The sequence below is a fragment of the Mustela lutreola genome, chromosome 9, assembly GCF_030435805.1.
Source record: "Mustela lutreola isolate mMusLut2 chromosome 9, mMusLut2.pri, whole genome shotgun sequence".
Lineage (NCBI taxonomy): Eukaryota > Metazoa > Chordata > Mammalia > Carnivora > Mustelidae > Mustela > Mustela lutreola.
This window is the reverse complement of record NC_081298.1, coordinates 110,420,771-110,445,162: the sequence shown is the minus strand read 5'-3', so window position 1 is coordinate 110,445,162 and position 24,392 is coordinate 110,420,771.

Below are 24,392 nucleotides of genomic sequence, written 5' to 3'. Positions count from 1 at the left end.
TAGGGTCCTCATTGCTTTGAGTGTTCCTAAGTTGGGTCTCCTTCATCTTTCCGCTGGGTGCGTTGATCCGCCTTGATCCGCGCTCAGGCTCCAGGGGGAACGAGTTCTGAGTTCTGCCCTCAGTTGCAGGCTGGGGGGTCTGCAAGGGCGGCGCTGAGACCAGCTCTGGCCACCGACCCCTTCTCCCCGCGCCTTCCGAGCCCAACGCGCGGTCCGCTCCACTATGCTTTGGAGCTGCGAATCTGTCTGAGGGTAGCAGTTTGCTCCCTGCCATGTGACCCTCTCCTCCCCCCGCCCCACCCCCGCCCCCAGGAGGGCTGCTGGTGGCTGTGCTGGGGCAACTCCGCTTGGAAATCAAGGGCGGGGAGGGGCACATTCAGAGCAGATTTATCTCCTCTTAGAGGGATATTCTGGGGCCTCTGAGGGTAGAATGACTCTCCCCTATGTCCTCTGATTGCCTGGATTTGGTTTTGGTTTTGTTTCCGGACCACGATTTCTTTATTCTTTTCTCCCTTTATTTTAAAACATGTCTCAGACTCCAGTAGTTGCCACTTATTCTTAGATACAATTACAGTACTGAGTTTTCTTCTGCTGGCAGTTCAGGACATGCCCCCAACTCAGACTCCCCAGTGCTGCTACTGCTTGCCCCCCACCCAAAGATTTTATTTATTTGACAGAGTGAGAGAGCACAAGCAGGGGGAACAGCCAAGGGAGAGGGAGAAGCAGGTTCCCCGTTGGGCAGGGAGCCCAGTGTGGGATTCCATCGAAGGACCCTGGGGTCATGACCTGGGAGGAGGGCAGAGGCTTAAGGGACTGAGCCACCCAGGCGCCCCCCCACCCCCACCCAGTGCTTCTATTGTCTCCACCCACAGGAAGCAGCAGAGCATAGGGCTCCACTCTCTCCAGGGGGACCCTCAGTCTTTCTCTTCTACGCTGCTCTTTTTCTCCTACTCCCTAGGAAAAGAAGTAAATTCCTAGACACATTTTCTGAAGCAAAAATCCATGCCCATTGATGTAGGAAACAAAGGCAAAAGAAAGCCTAAATTTCCTTGTTGTCTATAGCCCTCTGACAGGTCCTTGAAATAGGCAGAGTGACTTTCCTCTAGGAACTCGGCTGCCTCAATGTTAATGCTTTGCTGCGGACAAGAGGCCATCTTTTCCTGGCCCGCTGCCCCGATTTCTGTAAGTCTACTTTAACATATAGAAATTGCTTTGGAAAATTTCCTTTATCTACACCCGTCAAGATACATGTTGGCAGTCATCCTCCAAGCACATGGCCCACTGATAGACATCTGAAGAGCCTAATGACTGTTTTTTTTACCAAATAGTAATGATATTTTCCTAAAATAGCGAGCCCCCTCAGATCCTGGAGACCTTGCTTCCAAGATACCTGGGAAGCTTGTGCTGTCCCTAGCCCCCTCCCAACTTGAAACTCTATAATCAGTTGCTCCTCACAACCTCAGTGCAGCTCTTTCTGCCTACAGGTCCTGTCCCCGTGCTTTAAGAAAACTACTTTCTTGAACCAAAGATGTCTCAAGAATTCTTCTTGGCCGTTGGCTTCAAACAGTAACATCTTTCCTACATCACCCATGAGCTGTCAATTCGGACCACTTAAGGAGAGGGACCAGGCAACTGAAATGAGAAAATCTCACCATGCCTCTGTGAGCCTCCTTGGTGCTGCTGGCTTTGGTGGCCCAAGACCTAGGCTGCCATTGTGCCAAGGCCTGTTGGCCCTTACCAGGTCCCCAGGGCAGGGCCTCTCCTGGCCAAGGTCAAGGGATGGCTTGTCCCTTGCTCTGTGAACACCTGTCTCACCTGTATCCTTTGCTTGATGTTCAATTTCCTGATCATACTCTACCTTCGGCAGGACATCCACCACGTCCATCCCTCATGTACCTGTCTTCTTTCCTGCATATCATGTCTTTGGTGCCTAGCTAGGACCCTCCCTATGGTAAATGCCCAAAGAATGTTTATCCAATGCCAGGATGGACACAGCCTTGCCTGTGCTGACTGCCCAAGGAAGAAATTAAATGACTATGGATGTAAAGAGTATCAGTAAGTAGAGATGGGTCTGTCTTGATTTCACAGCAGAGCTTCTAGAAGGTTCTCTGAGCTACTAGTGAAACTTTAGTTGGTTCATATTTATAAGAAGCCCAGGACCATACTTTGGTTTCCAGCAGGATGTGTAAAAACCTTAGCCAATAATAACTCCTTGCAATGTCCTTGGTCTTCCTAGCACCATAGTGAGTATGAATGTGAGGGTCATTCTGGGTAGATCTGAGGCTTGGGTCTAGGGCGGTTTCTACAAAGTGGACAATGACAATTACTATGCCATCCTGAGGGCACGAGAGGTTACTTCCAACTTTTATACTTAAGGGAAGGAATCGGGAGGGAGGAGAAGGATGTTTTCAGCGAAGGATTCACAGGACAGAAGTTGCCAGTAAAGAACGTGATTTGCTTCTGAGGTCTGTAGAATGACTGCCATTTTATGGATGGGGTATGAAGGCTCAGAGAGGTTAAGTAGCTGCTCAAGGCCACACAGCTGGTGAGTGGTGGAACTCAGCCTTGAACCTGAACGATGCTGTGTCTCCAAACCTGCAAGTATGTGATTAAAACAATGCTAAAGGTGGACAGTTGTCAGCCAAATGCCATGTCCATGCAGCTACCCAAATTGGTGGTCCTCCTGAGCGTGGCAGTGGGCACCTGTTCCCTCAGGGATCTCTGCCTGCCTGATAGGGCTCTGGACTTTTCCTCCCTAGAGTGGGTACACAAGGTTGGAAGCTGGATGAAGGCCCAAGTTCAGAGAGCTACCCTGGGCCAGCACTTATCTCAAGAGATTTTATTTTATATTTGTTTTTAAAGATTTTATTTGTTTGACAGAGAGAGAGAGAGAGAGACAGCCAGAGAGACGGCCAGAGGGGCAGTGGGAGAGGAAGGAGGCTTCCCACTGAGCAGGGAGCCCAATGTGGGGCTTGATCCCAGGACCCTGGGATCATGACCTAAGCCAAAGGCAGTTGCTTAATGACTGAGCCACCCAGATGCTCCGTTATAGTCACCCCAGAGCCCCAGATTTCTACGCACAGCAGGAAGCACTGAGGGCACCTGCTGGGTGCATGGGTTAATGGCAGTCACAGCTGCCTTGGTCCCTGGAGGGCAGAGCCAAATTAGCATCACTGATGGCCTACTAAGTGCCTACCTCGGCTATAAGCACTTGGCCCATATGACCTCCATTTAACTACATCACCCACTGCACAGGCTCGGAGTAAAGAGGAAATGTGCCCAGACCACATAGAAGGCAACCAGGCCTCCTGATTCTAAAAGGCAGACTATCCGCACTGCCTCTGTGCCTGATGCATAAAGTCCACACATTTAAAAACAAGAGGCAGTGGTCGCCCATCAGAGAGCTGTCCTTTGATCGGTGATGGGCACCTGTGCCCTATTCCCTCCAGCGACCACGAACCACGGCATGTGTTCTTTCCCCTTGTTCCCAGCTTTTTCTAGATTCCTGTTTCCTAGTATCGGGGAGACTTGGCCACCCTCCACCCTGAGAAAGCCATCAGCAGGCTCTCAGATTCTGAGCACAAAGTAGGGGCTAGCACTGTCTCGGTGTCACGGACGCAGGGATGGAAGGTGGAGGGTCTTTAAAGAGGGAAGCCAGAGTCCCTGCTCCCGAGTGAGTTCCAACCAAAGGGACTTCATAACATTCAAAGTCAACAGATACAGGGACTGGGCCGGCGCTGGGCACTTTCCCTATCTCTGCAGACTGACGGCAGAGGCACAGTGTTCAGTCCGGTTCCTCGGCAAGCAGGTGGGGGTGGGTGCAGTCTCCCATTTCTGAGTGCCTCTTGGGTGCACTGATGGTGTAGCAGTAAAGTGAATAAAGGCCTCTGTGCTCAATTGTCCCATCAGTCCCTGGGCAGCAGGGACATCATGGGAGCAGGCTGGCCATGGTACTGCCTTTTTGAAGCTTCGGTGGCACAGGAGACAGGTCAGTCAGACACGGCCCAATACATGTGTAAGGAAGTTTGTGCTGGAAGGAGAGTGCAGGGAGCCCCCAGGAGCAGGGACCAATGCAGCCTGGCTTGGCCTCCAGGTCCGGGGAGCTTGTGAAGGAGGAAGTGAGCAGTGGCTGCCCAGGGAGAGGGGAAGAGCCCTGCTTTCTCAAGGAGGAATGACATGTGCCCTGCCCCTAGCCCTCTCCTGGAATAGGCAGGCACCGTTTGGCACCCAGAGAGGGATGCAGCTATAAATGAGGGCATCCAGAACACGGGTCCGAGGCACTCAGGTAGGATCAAGAGGGAGAGTGTCAACAGCTAGAGGAATCCAGGACAGAAGGAAGTCAGCACAGGTAGCAAGTTCTGGAAGAAGGCAGGATGGTTGTGGACAGGAGAGTGAGAGGAGGGCCCTGGCAGACAAGAGGAAGAAGAGGGGCAGGCCAAGGGAGCAGCATGGATGAGTCTTGTGAGGCTGGAGGAGTCCTTTGATCTCTGTAGGGGCTCAGGGTGGCTCTTGGGGCAGAGCCGGAGAGGCCAAAGGCGAGCTGGGCTTAGGAGAAAAGAGGTAAAATTCAAAGGGCAGAAAGCATACATCGAGCTGTCCTTTCCCCCTGTTCAGCCTAGAGAGTCATCAGGCTCACTGTCTCTCCCTCTTAGTGGGGCTGCCCTCCGCCCCTTTACATGAGAGCTCAGCCCCCACCCAGAGCTGCACCAGGAATTTGGCCCAAGTTGCCTGAAACATCGCAAATGTCAGATGCACAGAGCAGGGCTGGGCCAGTGGCTCCTCGGAATGTCGTCTCAGCAGGTTTGGGACTGGCCTGCTCCCAGCCTAGCTCTTTCCTTCAAGTTTCCGCTTATAACACCCTTCAGATAGCCTTTGCCACACAATGTGTTTCTTAGACTCGGAAGCAGTTGTTGAGTAAATATTAGAATTTGGCAGGTGTGTCCCGGAGCAACCTTGTTGCCCGGGCCTTTCGCTCTCAAACTCACTGTAACCTGGGGCTTCCCCCGCAGGCCTCCCGGTGGGACCTCACCCCCACACGGATGACCAGGAACCTACCTTCTAGAGATGCCGTTTGCCCTCCAGCCATTGAGAGAAAGAAGGAAACCTTTAAGCTCCCAATGGCCAGGTTGGTGTGCCCTGACTTGCTATCTCTCCTTAGCATTTCCGTTTTCTGTTGGAAAAAATAAAACACACTTACACATAGAAAACATAGAAAGAGAACATTGTATGAGTGCGCTCCCTTTTTAAAGATTTTAATTATTTATTTATTTAGAGAGAAAGAGAAAGTTGCGGAGCGAGGGGCAGAGAGAGGAGAGAGAGAAACTCAAGCAGGTTCTGCACTGAGCATCCAGCCTGATGCAGGGCTCGACCTCACAACTCTTGAGATCGTGACCTGAGCCAAACTGAAATCAAGAGTCAGAAGTTCAATGGACTGAGACACCCAGGCATCCCTGTACTAGGGCCCCTTGATTCTTCCAAATCAAGGCAACTCTTTTCATCTCTGCATATTATCTCCTAGAAGAAGAAACCCAATGGAACAACATTGGAAAATAGAAGAGGTTGGCTCTGAAGAAGCTGACTTGTTACCTCCTGGAGCTCTTACATCCACATAGTCACCTACTGATTCATTCAGCTTCAAATGCGTGTTCCCACCAAAACGCTCCAGTGTCTGGGCGCAGGTAACTAGGCTGGAAAGGGAGGCAGTGTGGGAGCCTCGGTGGTGGAAATGAGGTCAACATACTGTAAGCCTTCAAGGCCTCTGCCAAGGCCAGCGGGAGTTTTCCTCTGGAGGAAGAGGGGGGAATCCAGCAGGTGCCCATGTTTCTTTGGTCTTGGGAATCCTTGGTCAGTACCCGCCACTCAAAACAAAGCCAAAAGAAACAGGGGTCCAGGGACCAGTCAGGAGATCTCAAAATTGACTCAGGGACCCTGGAGATCTGGAATAGCATGAGATCAGAAAACACAATAAAACTGTAAAACCTCACCCAAATAGAATATGAAACTTGGTGCAGAAGAAGAATGGAATAGTCTTATGGAGAAGAGTAGGGACTTGCTAATTTATCTCTGGGTGCCCAGTGCTTAGCACAGTGCCTGGGGCAGAGGAGGGGCTGTGAGTGTTTGGTAGACAGGGAAGAAGGGAGGCGGGAGGGCAGAGAAGGAAAGGGAGAGGGAAAATTAAGTCTGCAGGAAGGCTTCTGGAAAGCTGACGAACCCTCAGGTTCCACTGATCTTTTTTGTTTATTCCCAACCTGTTCTAGTTTCCAGTGTTGTTCCATTGGGTTTCCTAAACTTGCCAGCCATGACACAAAGTGTGTCCTTTGGGTAAACTGATTCCTATCACATCAAACAGACCTGTTTTTCCTGCTCTGAACTACCTTGGGTACCGGTCTATGACTCAGAGCAGCCAAGATCTTAGAAGAAAGAGCAGGGATCCCCTGCTTCCTCCTCTGGATGATAGAGGCGGAGTCCCCAGAGAGGTGCGTGTCGGATGTGTGCAAGAAAGGGCTTGGCTGATGAGGTGGACAGCAACCATATCCTGTGGGGCAGAGGGTCAGACTCTTCTCTGACCAGCCCAACTGGTCTGGGGAGCAGTTCCGACTGTGCAGAGCTGGCCATTGGGTCATGGGAAATGGCTCAGACCCCATCACTTCTGCATCACCTCTCTGACTCACCTCCTCACAAACTCATCACTTCCCAGACCCCATCAGGGTTGTGGGATCAAGCCCTGTGTGGGGCTTCATGCTCAGCTGAGTCTGCTTGTTCCTCTCCCATTGTTCCCCCCCCATTCACTCTCTCTCTCACTCTCTCAGATAAATAAATAGATACAAAATTTTTTAAAAAATCGAAGAGACTGGGATCCAGGCATGACCAGTTACTCTGAGACACGACTTCTTCACCCCAGCCCCACTCTGGTCCGTTGCTCAGAGGGGACGACTGTGTGGGAAGGGACGATCCATTTGTCCATGTCGGAAAGGAGGCCTTGTGATCCCATCCACTCAGCACAGGACAAGTCACCCGGTCACCCAGACACGCGAGGTCTGTGTTCCTCCCATAGGAGGCCACGCCAGTGCCAGAAAAGGGACAGTGGACATCTGTGTGCTGACTGAGAAAGATGGCCAGGGGAGTATTTTTTGGAGGTGAAAAGAGGAAACTGCAGAAAAATACATGAAGCAGCATCTATGTCTTTTCTTTTAAAGAAACGTAAGTTTGTCAATGCGTAGATAAATAAGGAAGGACAGAAGCCACGCTTTTCACAGTGGTTCCCTCTGGGGGCCAAACGGGTGGGTGAGGGAGAGGTGGGGCTCAGGGTAGGAGAGAGATGTCATTTTTTTCTTAAATAGTGGATGCAGCAAGCGAACTTGCCATTGGAAAACGCATCCCAGGAAGCCCATCGGGGCTCCAGCCTGCTGGTGTCTGGAGGTCTCTGTTCTGCCGCATGGGGAACTCTTGTATGCGGCGGAGCTGGGGGCAGGATCTCAAAGCTCCCCACTTCCAGAAACGTCATTTTTCTTCTCTCTATACCCAAATGGCCCCAACCTCTAGCGGGCTAGAGGCTGGACAGAGTTATTTGCACACCTGGGCTCAGGGGCAGGATGGTACGCCTCCCGGCCCCTGGAGGCCCCTGGCTGACGAACCACCCATGTTCTTTTCTCACTTGGGCTGCCTCAGGGCATCTGGTTGTGACAGCCCTCCTGGCTTGGGGTTTCCTTCCCACAAGAAGAAACTGAGCATTCAGGCACCTGACCGACTGAACTTTGACCTCTGACTTTCTCTTCTGAGTATTGCCTCCCACAAAGGTGGCCCCAGCCAGGGTCAGGGCTGTGCCCCCTCATTTTATCACAAACGCCGCCCTCCCAATGGTCCCATGTTGAATATACAACATACAACGACAGACCTTAGAGCGCCCTCTCATTCATAGACAGCGAACTCGAGACTTGGGTTTAGAGTTTCCCTTCTGTATTTACTCGCTGTACAATGCCAGACAGATCGCTTGATTTCTGTGCCTTGGTTTCCTTGTCTGTAAAATGGCCACAGCAATCCCTCCCTCACAGGATGATCTGTGGATCACACGAGATAATGTGTGTCGAGTGCCCTCTTGGCGCCTGCCGAGAGTGAGGTGAACTTTGAGGTATCAAGCGGTGCTCACAAAATGCCCCTGGGATTTATCACTGATGTGTGTGCCTTTCATGTACCTTCACTCTTAGACATTTTCTGCCTGACCTAGATGCAGATTCTATTAGAGAACATTCTGGCTCTCTTGCTCACCCACCTGCCTCACTGCCTCATTTGGTCGTCACCGCCATAGCCAGAGGCTGTTTCTGTTCCTTATTCTTCAGTTAGTAGAAGTTTCTGTTCTACTCACCACAGGAGCCACCAGCTGTGGATTCTGGTAACTCAGACCTGAGAGGCAACCCCGTCTTTACAGGTGAGAACGAAACCAGGGGATGACAAGGTGTGAGTGTCGCTGCTGCTCAATGTTGAGCTTTTAAAGGGATCCTGACAATGCTCAGGAAAAACAACAAATTAGAAAAGTTCCCAGAAGTTTGAGCAACAAATAAAATCCTTCAGCCCAGCAGAAACCCAGCCCATGGTTCTCCCTCATTGCTCCCACTCTGCCATCCACCGAGGGAACAGAGGACACTGGGTACCAGTGGGAGGCATCTTCTTCTGCCGCCCCTGATTTGAGTCACCCAGCCAGCCTGCACTGGACGGTTCACATTCTTGGGTCTGTGGGGGTGGATTGGCGGCCGTCCAGCATCCCCTAGTGTTCTGCCTAGTTCACTGGGGTCCCAAGCAGCCGCCCAGCCCAGAAGGCTCCATTTTGCTTTCATGAAAAGCTCTCACCTCCTGCTTTATTTCACCTGCTCAGAGGGCCTGGGTCCTCTCCCTCCCCTTGCAATTGTGTCTGGCTAGCTTCTGAGTTCCGGCCCTGGGAGGCAGAGGACCAGCGTGATTACCTTCGTCTGCGCCTGCACCTGCCCCCACCCCTGCCCCCCCACCTCTCCCCACTGAGCATGGAGCCCCACAAAAGTCTCGATCTCATGACCCTGAGATCATGACCTGAGCTGAAATCGAGTCAGATGCTTAACCGACTGAGCCACCCAGGTGGCCCTGGAGATCGCTCATACTTACAAAATAGGTTTACATCTTTCTTCTGGTGATACTGCGTGGAAGTGTGTATTGCTACTGATATGAACAATAACCAGGCTCTCTTTTGTCAAGTATTTTCCTGTGCTCACTATTTTACATAGTTATAATTGTCCAACAATTCTGCTTTAAAAAAATTTTTTTAAATTGTGATAAAATACACTTGGTATAAAAGTTACCACCTTAACCATTTTTTAAAGATTTTATTTATTTAACAGAGAGAGAGACCACAAGTAGGCAGAGAGGCTGGCAGAGAAGACCGTAACGAAAAGAATGGTGGGAAAAGAGGGTAGATGGAGTCCTAGAAATCAGAAGGACCAGTGAAAGCAGAGGGCCCAGTCACGTGATCTCCTGTTCGCGATACCTTTCCTAACACGCTCCCCCAGCCCAGGAGCTTCTTGCTCCCTACATCATTTATTAGGTCTCCCTGATCATTTCTCACGGCACTGTCTTTAATAGAAAACTGTCAAACACGTACTTGTTGAAGGAATGCTTGCCCTCTGGAATGCCTGCCTTGTTCTCTGAGCCCGGAGTAACGCTGGCCCAGAGAAAGTCCTCCGAAATAGCTGTGGAGCTTGAGTAAATGGATCCTACAAGGTAATATCGTGAGAACATCCGGGAACCAGGAAGCCGACGGACTCATCAAAAGCCCTGCGGGTCCTCGCGGTTTCTATGGATGAGAATTAATCTGTAGTCACCCTTGATGCTGAGCAGCTGCGTCCTGGGCTGGGGTCCGGCAGGTCTGTGGGGGTGGAGACAAGCAGGGGTCAGGAAGCACCCCGTTCCCAACGATCGAAACTCTGGTTGGTCATCTGTGCTGCTTACGTGACGCTGCCCAGCTTTCTTAATTCTCTGATCAACACCCTCATTTTCTCTGTCGAAGCGCAGGACACATTTCCTCTCCCTCGAGGACCAGTGAGAATCCTCTCTGTCTGCCCTCATTTTGCCCTAATATCTGATGTAATGCGCACAGGTCCTTTGCCCAGGGACCAGCACCTTCCTTGCCTTTCTCTGCGTCGGCGCATTTGCCTTTTGCCCTCTCTTCCATGTAGCACCTCGATCCCAGTTACCACCTGGGTGCCCCGCACTACCTCTCTTTCTTGCGCTCCCTGGGGCAGCTCCTTCCCAGACCTCTTGTGACACTTTATTCACGCAGCATCTCTCCTACAATAAGTATTTATTATCCCATGGGAAGAGCATAGGAACTTTTCAAGGAGAGCACGGGCTTAGTATTTTTTCTATCCTTAAGGTGTAGGGCATGAATTTTTTTTTTAATCTTTATTTATTTGACAGAGAGATCACAAGTAGACAGAAAGGCAGGCTCCCTGCTGAGCAGAGAGCCGGATGTGGGGCTCTATCCCAGGACCCTGAGATCATGACCTGAGCTGAAGGCAGAGGGTTAACCTGCTGAGCCACCCAGGCACCCCAGGCATGCATTTTTGATAACCGAGTGAGTGACTGACTGTGATTGGGTGAGGGCTCTGTCTGTAGGTGGCTGTCCTGGCAAGTTCCATGGTTCCTCTGACCAGGCTTGCAGAGGATGAATATGGGTCAGCAGCCAAGTTTGTCCTTTGTGGCTGACCTTGGCCACAGTCTACTCACAGCCATCCCCACCTTGCCTTCTTCTTTGTTCAAGACACTGAGTTTGGTCAGATCCTGGACCCCCATAAGCTCCATGGCCCCTTCCCAGGCTCAGGGCTTCCCATCCTTTCCTAAATTAAAGAGCGTTTGGTGTACTGGTCTCTTATAAAATTTAAAGATTATTTGAATGGTGAACACAATACTCTCACACTTGGAGAACTGAACGCGGAGTTTTTTTTTTAACTTACACCTCCAAACTGGAGAAGACGTACTAATAGCAACTTATGGTACAGAGCATGGAGCTAAGAAGGGCAGGGTTTTTGTTTTTGTGTTTATTTTTGCACCAGAAGCCCATAGACAGCTTCTGGATAGCATGAGCCATCCAGAGAGCCCAGAAGATGTACAGAGAGGTTGCTAAATGTCTATAGTGAAGGAATTTCTGAGCGCACTAACAGGAGTGCCTGCTGATTTTCGTTTGGACAGCTTTTAGAACCTTTTGTTGGTGACAGCCCCATTTAAGGAAGGCTGATTTGTAAGTAGCAGCATCAGTGAGATTCAATAGAACTTGTAAATGAGGAACAGGTTACCTGCAGAACCCAAAATGACTAAAAGAAGTTGTACTTGTAAGTCTTCCAAGAAAACAGAAGCCCTTGGAGGAGGACGTCGTTCATGTGATGTCACAGCTAGACCAAGGTGGACGCAATCAAGATCTTGTTTGTGATCCACGCTAATGACAGAGCCACTGTGGTGTCCCGTGGGTTGTCCCCGGAAAGGGGCACTGTGTCCCTTTGCAGTGTTTTAAAATGCAGATTTTATTATTATTCAGGTACAGCGAGGCCCACAGATTGGGTTTCAGATTGCCATTGAAAGGTCGGTTGCTACTCACAGTTCCCAAGAGGAGTTATATAATTTTTAAAGTAGATCTTGGATTTTCAATACAGTCAGATTATGGATCTTTGTTTCCACTTAATTATACATATGTGTGTATATAAATGTATAATTTAATTACATAAATATTAAAAATTATACACACACACACATATATATGCACATATATACACACACACTCCTCTACCTGAGTCCAAGTTTGTTTCTTTCTTTTCTTTTCTTTTCTTTTCCTTTTTTTGGCAGGGGTTTGGAGAGATTCTTCTAGAAGGCTAAAATGTGGTTTTTTCCTTTTAGTCTCTGATAACTGCTAGTTTGGACCTTCTAGAAGGTTAAGGAAAGAGGAGGGGAGGCCAGAGATCAGGGTTTGCACTTAGGAGAGTGGATAGCAGTCTGTCCTCAGACCAGAACCTTAGGCCCCCTCTACCACCTGCCCCATCTGAGGTGCAGTCCCTCTGCATGTTAATAGGCAGGGGCCCTTACTGGGGTCCCAGCACACTGGCCAGTGGACTTGCAATTTAAGTACTTGGGTAACTTTGGCAGGAATTGGGGTAGGGAAAAGGTGTGACCCACAAGTCCTTGAGGGTTTGGGGGCCAGGTGACAGTGAGGGGACAGGTAGCCTGCACCCCCTCCCAACCCCTGGAAACAAACTGACAGTGAGACCCAGCACGTGAGTCTCATTTTTCTTTCATTTTGTTGGGAGTCCAACCAACACCTTCTTCCACAGGGGTCCCCAAAACACACAGACAAACCAGGGTTCTATGCCAAATATTAATAAAGAAAAATGACACTGAAGAAGTGACCAGCTCCTGGAGGGGACCTCTACTCCACACGGGCTGTTCTGGAAACACACTGGAACACCCCCAGCCCGGAAGAGCAAGCGTGGCCCAAGTGACCTATTGCCTGAGCTGGGAGTCAGGGCCCGAGTCTGGTCTCTCAGCGCTGTCTTTAGCAGCATTCCCATCCTGAGGAAGTCTGGGGAAGGGCAGAGTGGCAGCTACGGGCTCACAGCTGAGCTTGAGTTCCGTCCCAAGCCCCTCCTCTCGCCTTGGTCTGGAACCAAAGAATCCACCCAGAGCAGTGGCCTGACCAAAGTCTCCACGGGCCAGCCGTCCTGGCCACGCCATCCTGCTCACAGCACCCATTGTTCCCGAAGATGTAAAGCTTCCTTTGATGGTGGACACAGCACAAAGACACTCAGATGAAAGGCGGACTCTGTTACTTACAGCTTCAAACAAGAGCAGGCTGCCGGGCAGGGCCGCTCAGGGACTGGCAGCCGGGACCAATGTAACCAGTGGCTGGAGCTGCAGGGGGCGGCTTATGGGTGGCCAGTGGGGTGTGGATAGTGAGTTTCTTGGGCTCCTTGTGGATTGGGCAAATTGAATGATCTCTCAGGAGTCTAAGAAAGCCTAAAGGACGGTGGAGGGGCTGTGTCCAGTTATCTGGTCTCCAGCCCTGGGAGTTAGGGCTGTGTACATAGGGTCTGGAGTGGGAAAGCCCCAGAACAGAAGTGGGGAGGACTTAGCTGTTGAAGGTAGCTGGCCAACCTCGAGCCAGGACCTCAAAACTGGCTCCAGACAGCATTAAAAAATAAAAAACACAAAACTCTGTGTTACAACTAGCGCAGGTGGCCGGGGGCCCCTTCCAGGGCTGGGGAAGGACTGTCCCAGCACCGATGGGACCTGCTCACTGAAATGCACTAGCTGGGAAGCTCTGGTCTGGGTCAATCGTGGCCAAGCGGTTCCCAGTTCTTAGTTCAGGCCTGGGCAGGTGCCACAACCCTGGTCAATTATAAAATTCACTGTTCTGTTCATTTGTACATTTATGCCACTCCTATCTAATGAGCCCCTGCTCTTTCCCAGGCGTGGCTGTGGGCACTGGGAAGTTTGCGACGAATGGAATGGAGGCCCTTCTTCATGGAGCTCACTCTTTAGCAGGGGAGGTCTCCTGGGGTGGGGGAGGATGTTGGAGTCCTTCCATTCATTCTGTTGGAACTGACGCCTGATCTTTGGGATGAGCTGGAGCTGGGTCCACCTTGGGAGGGTTGTTTGGCTAGGAGGGCCCTAGGGGAGTGAGTGAGGAGTTAGGCCATTGACGCCCCTTCCAGTTTCACCAGAGGCCAAGGGGGCACATGATAAGAGGCCTTAGTTTCAGGCCTTCTATGGCAATGGGGTGCTCCTGTGATGTGATTTCTTTATGTCTTTGGACCTTATTATTGAAGATACGATGCTTGGAGCTATGGCAGCCTCCCTGAGATAATGGGTAAAAGCCATGGAAACAATAGAGAGGCTGACCTAGGACCCAGCTGTGGTTGAGCTCCAGAACTAATCAACCCCGAGGTGCATGGCTCCAGTCTTTTTATTATGCGAGCTATGGCACTAAGTTTCTTATAGCTTAAGCCATTTTGGTTTGGGGGTTCAGTTCCTTGCACCAAGGAGCAGCTTGACTCAGTGTTCATACTGTATGATTCTACAAATTTCAGGGACCCTGACTCTACAACACCAAGGAACTTAGAGCAATTATGGGTTCCCTGTCTCTGGGTATGTCTGTTGTGCCATTTATACAAAAAAAAAAAAATCCAGAAACCCCAATGCCTCACTGGAGGGTATTGGGGAGAAGAAATACATCGGGAGGCTACCCAGACCTGGAGAGGCCGGGTATGGTCCACTAGGAAAGATATCCCCTGTCTGACAGGACTTGGATTTCAGCAGCGCTAAGATGGGTCACAGGTCATCCCAGCAGTGGGAGAGCTCAGCCTCGGTACCCACATTTAACCAAACAAGAGGAAACTACAGAAGAGGGGAATGTCCTCTCTGGTGTCAGTGAAGACCTGAAGACCCAAGAAGGTCTAAGCCCTGAGCACCAATGACTTGACCTCTAGACCACAAGGGGGTACTGCACACAGGAAGTAGGGGAATTTGGTAAGGGGTGAGGCCCTGGCGACCTGTCTTGGGGCCAGAGAAAACTCACCTGGGCACTGGTTGGTGGTTAGGGGCTCTCCCTCGGGGCCCATGACTTCTAGGCAAGGTTGTTGGTGTGAGAAGTTGGTGTGAAAAGCCATGTCTCACCTCCCCTTCTGAGAATTAGAAGGTGGCAGTGGATCTTTATTGAGCACATATTAAGGACACAGGGGCTTTCTACCCATGATCACTGATCTTTACAACCATCCTATAAATAATGAAAGTGATGTTCAGAGAGGCCAGTGACTCCCTAAGCCCACACATCAGGGAAGAGGCGGAGCCTGGTTGAAATCCATATCTGGTTGAAACCCAGAATGCAGAGGCTGCTCCCACCCTCCCCTCCCCCCTCCCCCCTTTCCCCTCTCCCGCCTCCCAACCCTTGGCCATCATCTTGGGTATCCAAAGCCTTAGGCAGCAGTTGCAGTGGCCAGCATGGGACATAGGCAGGCTGGACTATTACCTAGCTCCTGAGCCTCAGTCTCCCCATCTGTAAAGTGTGTGGGGGGGTGCAACTCATAAGACTTGGGACGGATGTGTCTGGTGCTCGACACAGGGCAGCCCTGGACCAACGAGGCACCTGCATCCTGCTGGATAACCTCTTTTAAAATTCCATTTATCGGGGCATCTGGGTGGCTCAGTGGGTTAAGCCTCTGCCTTCAGCTCAGGTCATGATCTCAGGGTCCTGGAATTGAGCCCCAAGTCGGGCTCTCTGCCCTGCAGGGAGCCTGCTTTTCCATCTCTCTCAGCCTGCCTCTGCCTACTTGTGATCTCTCTCAGTCAAATAAATAAATAAAATCTTTTGAAAAAAAGATAAATATAATAAAATTTCATTTATCAGAGGAAAAAGAGGAGGAGGCTGAGCTCATGATGGCATCATGGAGTCAGGCCCAAGGCTTTCAGGCAAATCACAGATGAATCCATCCTCTTGTTTCCCAGGGCCCAAGCAGAAGGCCTCTGGCCTCCCTGCAGCCAGTAGGCTGACAGCTGGAGCAACTGCGTATGCACAGGGGTTGGGTGGCCGATAGCCTCTAGCTTTTATAGCCTGGCTGCAGATCCTGGAGTGTGAGCTGCGTTTCCATCCCTCCTCTGCTGGAGAGGAACTGGCTATCACCGGCCCATGCTGGGCTGGGCCACTGGTCACCGGGTGCCTTAAAACTCCATCTGCTCCAGACAAGTCGGCCTGGAGCCCTGGAACCCAGGGCAGGACTGAGTGACTCAGGGGAGGGCAGGGTCTCCACCACTTCAGCTTCCCACACTCCGGCAGCATCAGAGGCTGAGTTTGGGAGAGGGCCCAGTCTAGCGGCGGGACTTGCAGGGTGGATAGGTTTGTGTGTGGCGGTTACGGGGCAGGGACTCAGGGGGGCTAAGGGACTGGCCCTCAGCGGGCACTGTGAGATCACATAGCATGAGTTCAAGGCCACTGCTGCGGGAAGTCATTGTGCTCCACGAAGCCTCAGCCCCCTTACCCGTGAAGCAGGCTCAGGGTACCTCCCCTCGAGGTTGCTGAGGGAAGTCCTTCCAGTCTGGTGCCCATCCCATATGAGTGGACTGTACCCAGGCCCTCGCTCTGATCCGGAGAGCCTTCCCACCTCTCCCTGCTTGATAGAACCCTCCTGGCCTGCCTTCCACTGGCCCAGGACACTTCCTCTCCACTCCCCCCCACCCTGTCCCTCTTGCAAGCTCCTCCAAGAAGCTTCCCGCCGGCAGGAGCCTCAGGGCCCAGATGGAACACACTCATTTACGACATTATTTCACCCACAGTGGGAGCGAAATACAGCAGTGTGAGGTCACAGAGGACTTTCCTGACTGAAGGAGGCCTCCTGTGGCATCTGTCTCATGGCTTGGGTATCTTCCGGGCCTGCTTCCGCTTTCTCTTCTTCCTGCCTTTGCTCAGCAGAGATCTGGCCCCTTGCCAGGTCCCCTCACCCCATGCTCACCCTCCACGAGGCCTTCAGCTGCTGAGGTGTGTTCTCCAAAATTCGTGTGGCATTTGGAGTGCGGACTTCTGAAGGAATGAGGTTTAGCTGAGGTCATAAGGGTGCGGCCCCACTGCGGGCTTCATATCCTTTGAAGATGAGAAGGGAGCCCAGGGCTCCCTCTCTCTCTTCCACGTGGGACAGAGAAGGCAGCCATCTACAGCCGGGAAGAGAGCCCTCTCCAAAGACCGAAACTGCGGACACCTTGATCTTAGCCTCCCCAGCTTCCAGAACTGTGAGACGTTAGTGTCTTCTGGTTATGCCACACTGTCTCTGGGGTTTGGTTGGTGGCCTGAGCTCATTAATACACAAGAGCAGGACCTCCACCCTTTGACTGGACTGTACAGCCACAATCGTGCCCTCTGCACAGGGACCCCTGTGCTGAAGCTTGTTGTAGGTTAGCCCACAGCGGCTCTGTCAGGGAAGTGTTGCTGGAGCGCCCATTGTCAAGATAAGAATCAGAGGCACCAGAGGATGGCTTTAGAGCTGGAACGTGGCAGAACTGGGATGCGCACCTGGTTCCGGGGGGCTCCCTGTCTGAACCGCACAGCCAGATTCTGCCGCAAACCGGCAAAGCGGCCTCTTGGTCTCAGGCATGCAAATTTAAAATGATTATTTGTACACTTGCAGATGGCAAAATGTACACAACACACAGCTATGTTTATTGCCAGGGTTCCCTCCCAGGGCCACGGAAGGGCCTGGAAGCTGAGGCTTCACAGCTTTGTGGCAAATCCCCAGTTCCTGCTCGAGGCCATCCAACCTTACAAATAACCGAAGAGAAGATTTATTACATAACAGGATCCGTGAAGCCAGCCTTCCCAATGAAATATTAAGAGCAATAGATAAAAATTCTGACTTTGGGGAAGAAATCAGGCCTTCTCTTGACTAATCTAATCATGGCTGTATTAATCATACCTAGGGGTCACTCTGGCTACCCCTGGCTTGCCCCCTGCACAGAGCCTCTTGTCTGGCATGTGCTATCTTCCGTGATGAAGGTTTATGGTGCAGGCTTAATATCCAACTCACGAAACTCCCCAAATCCTAGTTTGACAGGGTTAATATCCAACTCATGAAACTCCCCAAATCCTAGTTTTTTGCTTAAGCATTTAATGTAACCAACCCATTTTTAGATTTTACCTATTTTATCTCACTTATATAGCAATCATTTTAAGGGTGCCTTTATTTCTTGATAATTAAATACCCTTAAGTCCTTAAAATTATATCTAAAAATATGATAGTTTTAATTTTCCATTTACATAGTTCAGTTATTTCATTTATCTATATTTATTTCAGTCATTTGATTTATCTAAAATCTTCCTGAATAGTCAAATAAGTCTCATACACCTAAAACATCAAAACAAATTTAGAAATAGCATGTGTTTTAAGTTCTTGCAAATATTTTATTTAGAGGATTTTATTTTTTTTTAAAGATTTTATTTGTTTATTTTGACAGAGAGAGATCACAAGTAGGCAGAGAGGCAGGCAGAGAGAGGGGGAAGCAGGCTCCCCACTGAGCAGAGAGTCCCATGCGGGGCTTGATCCCAGGACCCTGAGATCATGACCTGAGCCAAAGGCAGAGGCTTAACCCACTGAACCACCCAGGCTTCTATTTTTAAGTGATCTCTACACCCAACATGGGGCTTGAATGTGCCACCCTGAGACCCAGAGTCGCCCGCTCCACCGACTGAGCCAGCCAGGCGCCCCAACCTTTCTCAAATACTTTAACACGGTTGGTAAATTTCAGATGTTCTGACTTAAAATCACAGACCTCAGTTGATGACACATTTCCATCTGTACTAGGCCACACTCTCTGGAACTTGACGAGACACCTAGAACATGAGATACGCACACATTTATGTGAACAATTATTATGAGTTTGATTCATTCTCAAATAGTTCTGTTCTTCACTCTGAATCTTGCTAGGCTGTGGCTGCACAGACAGAGAGGAGAGAGGCCAGCAGAGCAGAGGGCTGGGGTGGGAGCGAAGGTGCTGCTGGAGGCGCCCAGCAGGCCTGAGTGGCCGGCAGCCCGTGGTCAGGCCCTGGGAGGCTTCTCCCCCGGGCAGGTGTTGCAGGAACAGAGGGCCGCCTCCAGCCAGCCTACCAGGGGTTTTGACCTACCTGCCTTGCAGGTGTTCTGGGATCTGCCATGTGGAAATGACAGCGTGAACACAGTAACGTGGGAAGATGTTCCGGGAGTGGACACGGTGTGAAGTCGTTTGGCTTCACGTGAGTGCGGCACGTATGAACCTGGAAATGTCCTTGGAGGCACCGTAGACAGAAGAGGTTGCATGTCAGGGGAGGGGCTGGACCCTAGAGCAGAGAACGAGGAGGGGCCAAATGCCGTCTGTTTTAGAAGTTGGGAAGTCCAGGGGCGCCTGGGTGGCTCAATGGGTTAAATCCTCTGCCTTCGGCTCAGGTCATGATGCCAGGGTTCTGGGATCGAGCCCTGCGTCAGGCTCTCTGCTCAGCGGCGAGCCTGCTTCCCTTCCTTTCTCTCTCTGCCTGCCTTTCTGCCTGCTTGTGATCTCTCTCTGTCAAATAAATGAATAAATAAATCTTTAAAAAGAAAAAAAGAAGTTGGGAAATCTGGTTCTTCAGCTGTTGGGGAGGAGGTGAGGGCAGAGGTGGGGAGCTGGTATCAAGTCAAGGGCTTTCCGGAGCCTGTTTGAAGAGTTTGACCTGTGACCCGGAAGTGTAAGGGGTGTATAGACGGGTTTCAGATTCAAACTTGAAGAGCCCTGAGAGGAGTGACAGGCTGGCCAGTCTGCTTTCATGGTGGAACCCAGGTGCCAGAAAGGCTTGCCATGGACCAGACCGGGGCTAGGAGGCAAGAGACGGGGCTGGGATGGTGGTGTTAGCTCCTGCGGGAAGAGGACCGCATGGGGGTGCTGGGAGGAGTGGGGAAGCTGGCAGCCCAAGTTTCTTCGGAAAGCACCCAAACTGGACAGAGCCACGTCCTCCTCAGTGGTGGTCTGCCGGCCAAGGATGCACAGCGAAGCCCCTGAAAGGCAGGAAGGAGCCGGGGTGGGGAATCTCCGTAGAAATCCTGCAAACACCTGCCTGAGAAAGCCAGGGCCGGATCACACCACAGGACCTGGCTCCTAGAGTCCTTCCCACCGCCATTCTGCCCTCTTTCCTGATTCTCCCAGGAGGGTCAGAAGCTAGGTTAGCAAGCAGGGGTGTGAGGACGAGGGGAGAAGCCTGCCGTGTCACCCCTCCCGGGCTGTAGCAGGTGAGGGAGGGATATGGGTGGGGTTGGAGCCAGGCTTGATCACCTAAGAAATGACCTGACACTCTGTTGGGTTTTCCACCAGGTGAGAACTAGCCCCCAAAAGTGAGCTAAAGGGACAGAGGGGAGTTAGGATGTGGCTGCTTCTCGATTGCTTTGGTCACCTGTAGAAAGGGCTGGGCACGGCAGAAAAGCAGAGATGCCCTCCCTTCCCCACTTTGTCTTTTCTCCCACCTGATAGCCGTTCTCTCCCCACCTTCACCCCTTTTCCTCTGCCCAGGACCAGTACGCAGAGGAACTAGAAGACAAAGACAGAATCCTAGGCCACCAGAGTCCTGTAAGGGTACCGCCCTGGGAAGTTCCCTGTGCTGGGGGACTCCACCTGCTGTCCCCCAATGGGGTTTCCTGCTTTGCTGGCCCTTTGCAACTCAGCTCTGGGCTGCTGCCGGCTGTCCACCTACTCTGAACTCCCCTGGGGGAGGTCTTTGTGCCTCTCTGGTCCTCTCAGGACCCTTGGAGATCCCACTCCTATGTCTCCCCGCCACCCCGCCCCCGCCACCGGTTGGCCCCCGGCATCCGTGGAAGGCTGTGTTCCCTCCACGACTCTCTCTCTCTCCCCGCTCTCCTGGAGAGGCAGCTCCCACCACAGCTCTTGCTCTTTGATTTCCCAGGCACAGACCTGGTGCTGCCCACCTCCCTGCACTCCAGGGGACCCAACAAGTTCTGTGGCAGCTCTCCTGATGGTTTGAGAGCACCCTCCTGCCTTCCCTTCATCATCAAAGTGGGCAACGGACCAGTAGTAGCTAGCAGAGCACCCATTTGGTGAGTCCGGCTGGCTGGACTTCCTGTCGTGGGGATTCTTGGCAGCATCTGCTCTCCTTGGACGTGCCAAGACCCCATTGTCACCCTGTCACATTTACAAATACAGCCAGGAAGGGTGCGCCTGTACCAAAATACTAACATTGGCCGCCCCTGGCTAGCAGCGTTCCAGGTGATATTTTGTTTCATTTTTTACATCGTGGATTGTTTTTTTGACAGATTTTTTTTTTTTTTAAAGATTTTATTTATTTATTTGTCAGAGAGAGAGAAAGCACGAGCAGGGGGAGGGAGAGTGAGAAGCAGACCCCCCCCCCAACCCCAGCAAGGAACCTGATAAAGGGCTTGATCCTAGGACCCTGGAGTCATGACCTGAGCCCAAGGCAGACGCTTAACTGACTGAGCCACCCAAGAGTCCCTAAAATATTTTTTAAATGCCTACAACTTATTATTTCTAAATGAGAATTTTTTTTTCTTTGAGAAAACCAGTGAATTCTAGGAGTCAAGTAAGGTAAAAATAGGAATATTCTAAATAACATCTACATCTAAAGGGAAGTATATAGCAGAGTTTTGTGTGTATATGTGTGTGTGTGGTGTCTTTGCACACACACAGGTGGAAATAAAAAGCTATGTATTTGCAGACTCAAACTTCTCAAACAGCAGCTCTCTGGCCTTCCTCTGTTCTGGTCTGCACCATCTCCCAGGCTCCTGACTGCTTGTGTTGTGTTGTTTGCCAGTGGTAGGCTCTGGCAGGACACTGGAAGGTGGGGGAATGGTGGGGGTGGAGAACCTCTGTTCTTGCCCTCTGCTAGGGAAGTGGTTCCAGCTGCCCAGGCAGCTATGAGCACCAGGGGCTTCTGGTGGTTTCTCCCTTGGCAGCTGGCCCCCTGCTGCAGGATCAGCAGTGATGCCCTCCTGGGCTACAGGGTCACCCCAACCCCTTGTGGGCCCCTTTGGCCCTCAGGGCTGTGCTGACCTCCTGCAGTTACTAATCTCTGGGTTACCTCTCATGCTCCTTCTTTACTCCTTCAGCCCTTCAAGCCATTTGTCACAGGTCCCCAAATTAAATCCTCTTTCTGGGAAATACTTAATGTGGTTTCTGTTTTCCAAACCGGACTCTGGCCAGCTCAGCCAAGTGCGTGGCCGATGTGGGCCCTGGTCTCTACAAGGCCACGGCAGCCTTCTTGTCGCTCTCCACTCTGCTCCCTGCTGCCCCTGCCACGGCGGGGTTCTCTGCCACGCACAGGGAGCAGGCACGTCATCCTAACACAGAACAGCTGGCCCTCGGCTAGCTTGGCCCTGGGCCTGCAGCATGAGTGACTCCCAGGCCGGGACTCCTCTTCCCCAGCACCTCTCATCCTGTGCCTTGCCTGGCCCTGAAACCCCTCGCCCCCATCACCCCACGTCTCTGCGGGGATAGGACACGTTCCCACGGGCCTGTCTCTTCTGAGCAGCCTCTCATCCGTGGCCTCAAGCCACACCAAATCCACAGCTGTGACTCGACTGTCCACACTGCTGGATGCCTTGGGGATGTAGAAGCCTTTACCTTCCAGGTAAGGAGACAAAGTGAAATGGAAGAGAAGTGTCCTGCCCTGGGTCACCCAAGTGACTCATACAGGAGCCGCCACGGCCAGATCCCAGGCCTCAGGCCTCCTGGCCTAAAACACTTCGAAACAAAACAAAACACACAATTTTGGACCATAGTAGATGCCCAGGAGGTTGTAAGAAAAAAATGCAGAGAGATCACATGTGCTCTTTGCCCAGTTTTCCTTAATCATGACATCATGCAACAACGTCGAACAGTATCGCGACCAGGATGTTCATGTTGGTAGGTTCACGAGCAGGTTCACGAGCCTGCTGGTCAGGCTCGGATGTCCCCCGGCTGACTTGTGCTCGTGTGTGTGTGTGTGTGTGTGTGTGTGTGTGTCTGCGTAAATAGTTCTACCCGGTTGGATTACAGATACTGCCTATCCATCCCCACGGTCAACATACAGGAGGGTCCCCGACATGTCCTTTTATAACCATATCCACTTCCCTCCTACCCCACTCCGTCCTTAACCCTGGAGTCCACTAATCCATTCTATTTTTGTCATTTCAAGAGTATTATTTCAATGGAATCCTATAGTATATAATCTTTGGGGATTTTTTCCCTTTAGATCTAGCATAATTCTCCAGAGACTCCTCCAAGATTCTGTATCAATAATTCATTCCTTTTCATGAGTGAGTCCTACCCCGTGTTATGGACGTGCCACAGCTGGTTGACCACCTTCTTTTTTTTTTTTTTTTAAGATTTTATTTATTTATTTGACACAGAGAGATCACAAGTAGGCAGAGAAGCAGGCAGAGAAGGGGGTGCGGGGGGCTCCGGGAAGCAAAAAGCCCGATGTGGGGCTCGATCCCAGGACTCCGGGATCACGATCTGAGCTGAAGCAGAGGCTTTAACCCACTGAGCCACCCAGGCGCCCCGGTTGACCATCTTCTGTTGAAGGACATCTGGGTTGTTTCCAGGTTGGGGGCTACTACAGATACAGCTGAGGAGAGCACTTGTGTGCATATAGGTTTCATTTCTCTGGGATAAGCCCCCAGGAGGCAGCCAGTGGTTCTCATAGAGGAAGCACGTCCGGTCTTGCAGAGCGCTGTGCCGTGCTGACTCACACTCCATCAGGGATGTAGAACAGATCTGGGTTTTTGGCCTCCCTGCCTGCTTTGGGCGTCATCATTATTTCAAATCTGCTTATCACTGTTGTGATAAGCATGTGAGTTTAATTTCCATTTCTGGACTGGTGAGTAAAGTTAAAATGCTGGGCACATGCTTATTGACTACTTGTGTATCTTCTTCCATTTAGATCCTTTGTCCTCATTTTAGTGGGAATTTTAAAAAATTGTTGAGTGGCAAGAGTTCTTTTTATATCCCAGATACAAGTCCCTTATCCGATACCTGATTTGGACGTATCCTCTCCCATTTTGTGAGTTGTCATTTTTCTCTTTTAATAGTGTCCTTTGAAGCATACGATTTAAATTTTTCAACAAATCTGATTTTTCTTTCTTTATTTCTTTTTTTGGCTTGTCCTTTTGCTGGCACATTGAAGAAAACATTGCCTGATCCAAGGTCACAAACATTAACTCCTATATTTTCTCATACGACTTCAGCAGTTTTAGTTCTCGTTTTAGGTTTTTGACCCATCTGGAGTTAATTTCTGTATCTGGTGTGAGGTAGGGCTCCACCTGCATTCTTTGCACGTAGATATCTAAGTGTCCCAGCATTGGCTGTCAAAAAGATGAGTTCCTCCCGTTGAATTGTTTTCGCACTCTTGTCAAAAATCAGTTGACCATAAACTTGAGGATTCAAGTCTGCATTTTCACTTGTATTCCTTTCCTCCATATGTCCAACCTTTACCAGTACCTGACTATATTGATTAGTATAGTTTGTATTAAATTCTTTTTTAAAAAAATATTTTATTTATTTGATAGACAGAGAACACGAGTAGGCAGAGAGGCAGGCAGAGAGAGACGGGGAAGCAGGCTCCCTGCTGAGCAGACAGCCCAATGTGGGGCTGGATCCCAGAACTCTGGGATCATGACCTGAGCCGAAGGCAGAGGCTTTAACCCACTGAGCTACCCAGGCGCCCCATATTAAGTTCTGATACTTGGAAATGTGAATCCTCCAGTTTTGTTTTTCTTTTTCAGAATTGTTTTGTTTATTCCAGGTCCTTCAAATTTCCACATGAATGGGGGGGGTCAGCTTATCAGTTTTTGCAAAACTGCCATTGGGGTTTTGATAGGGATTGTGTGGAA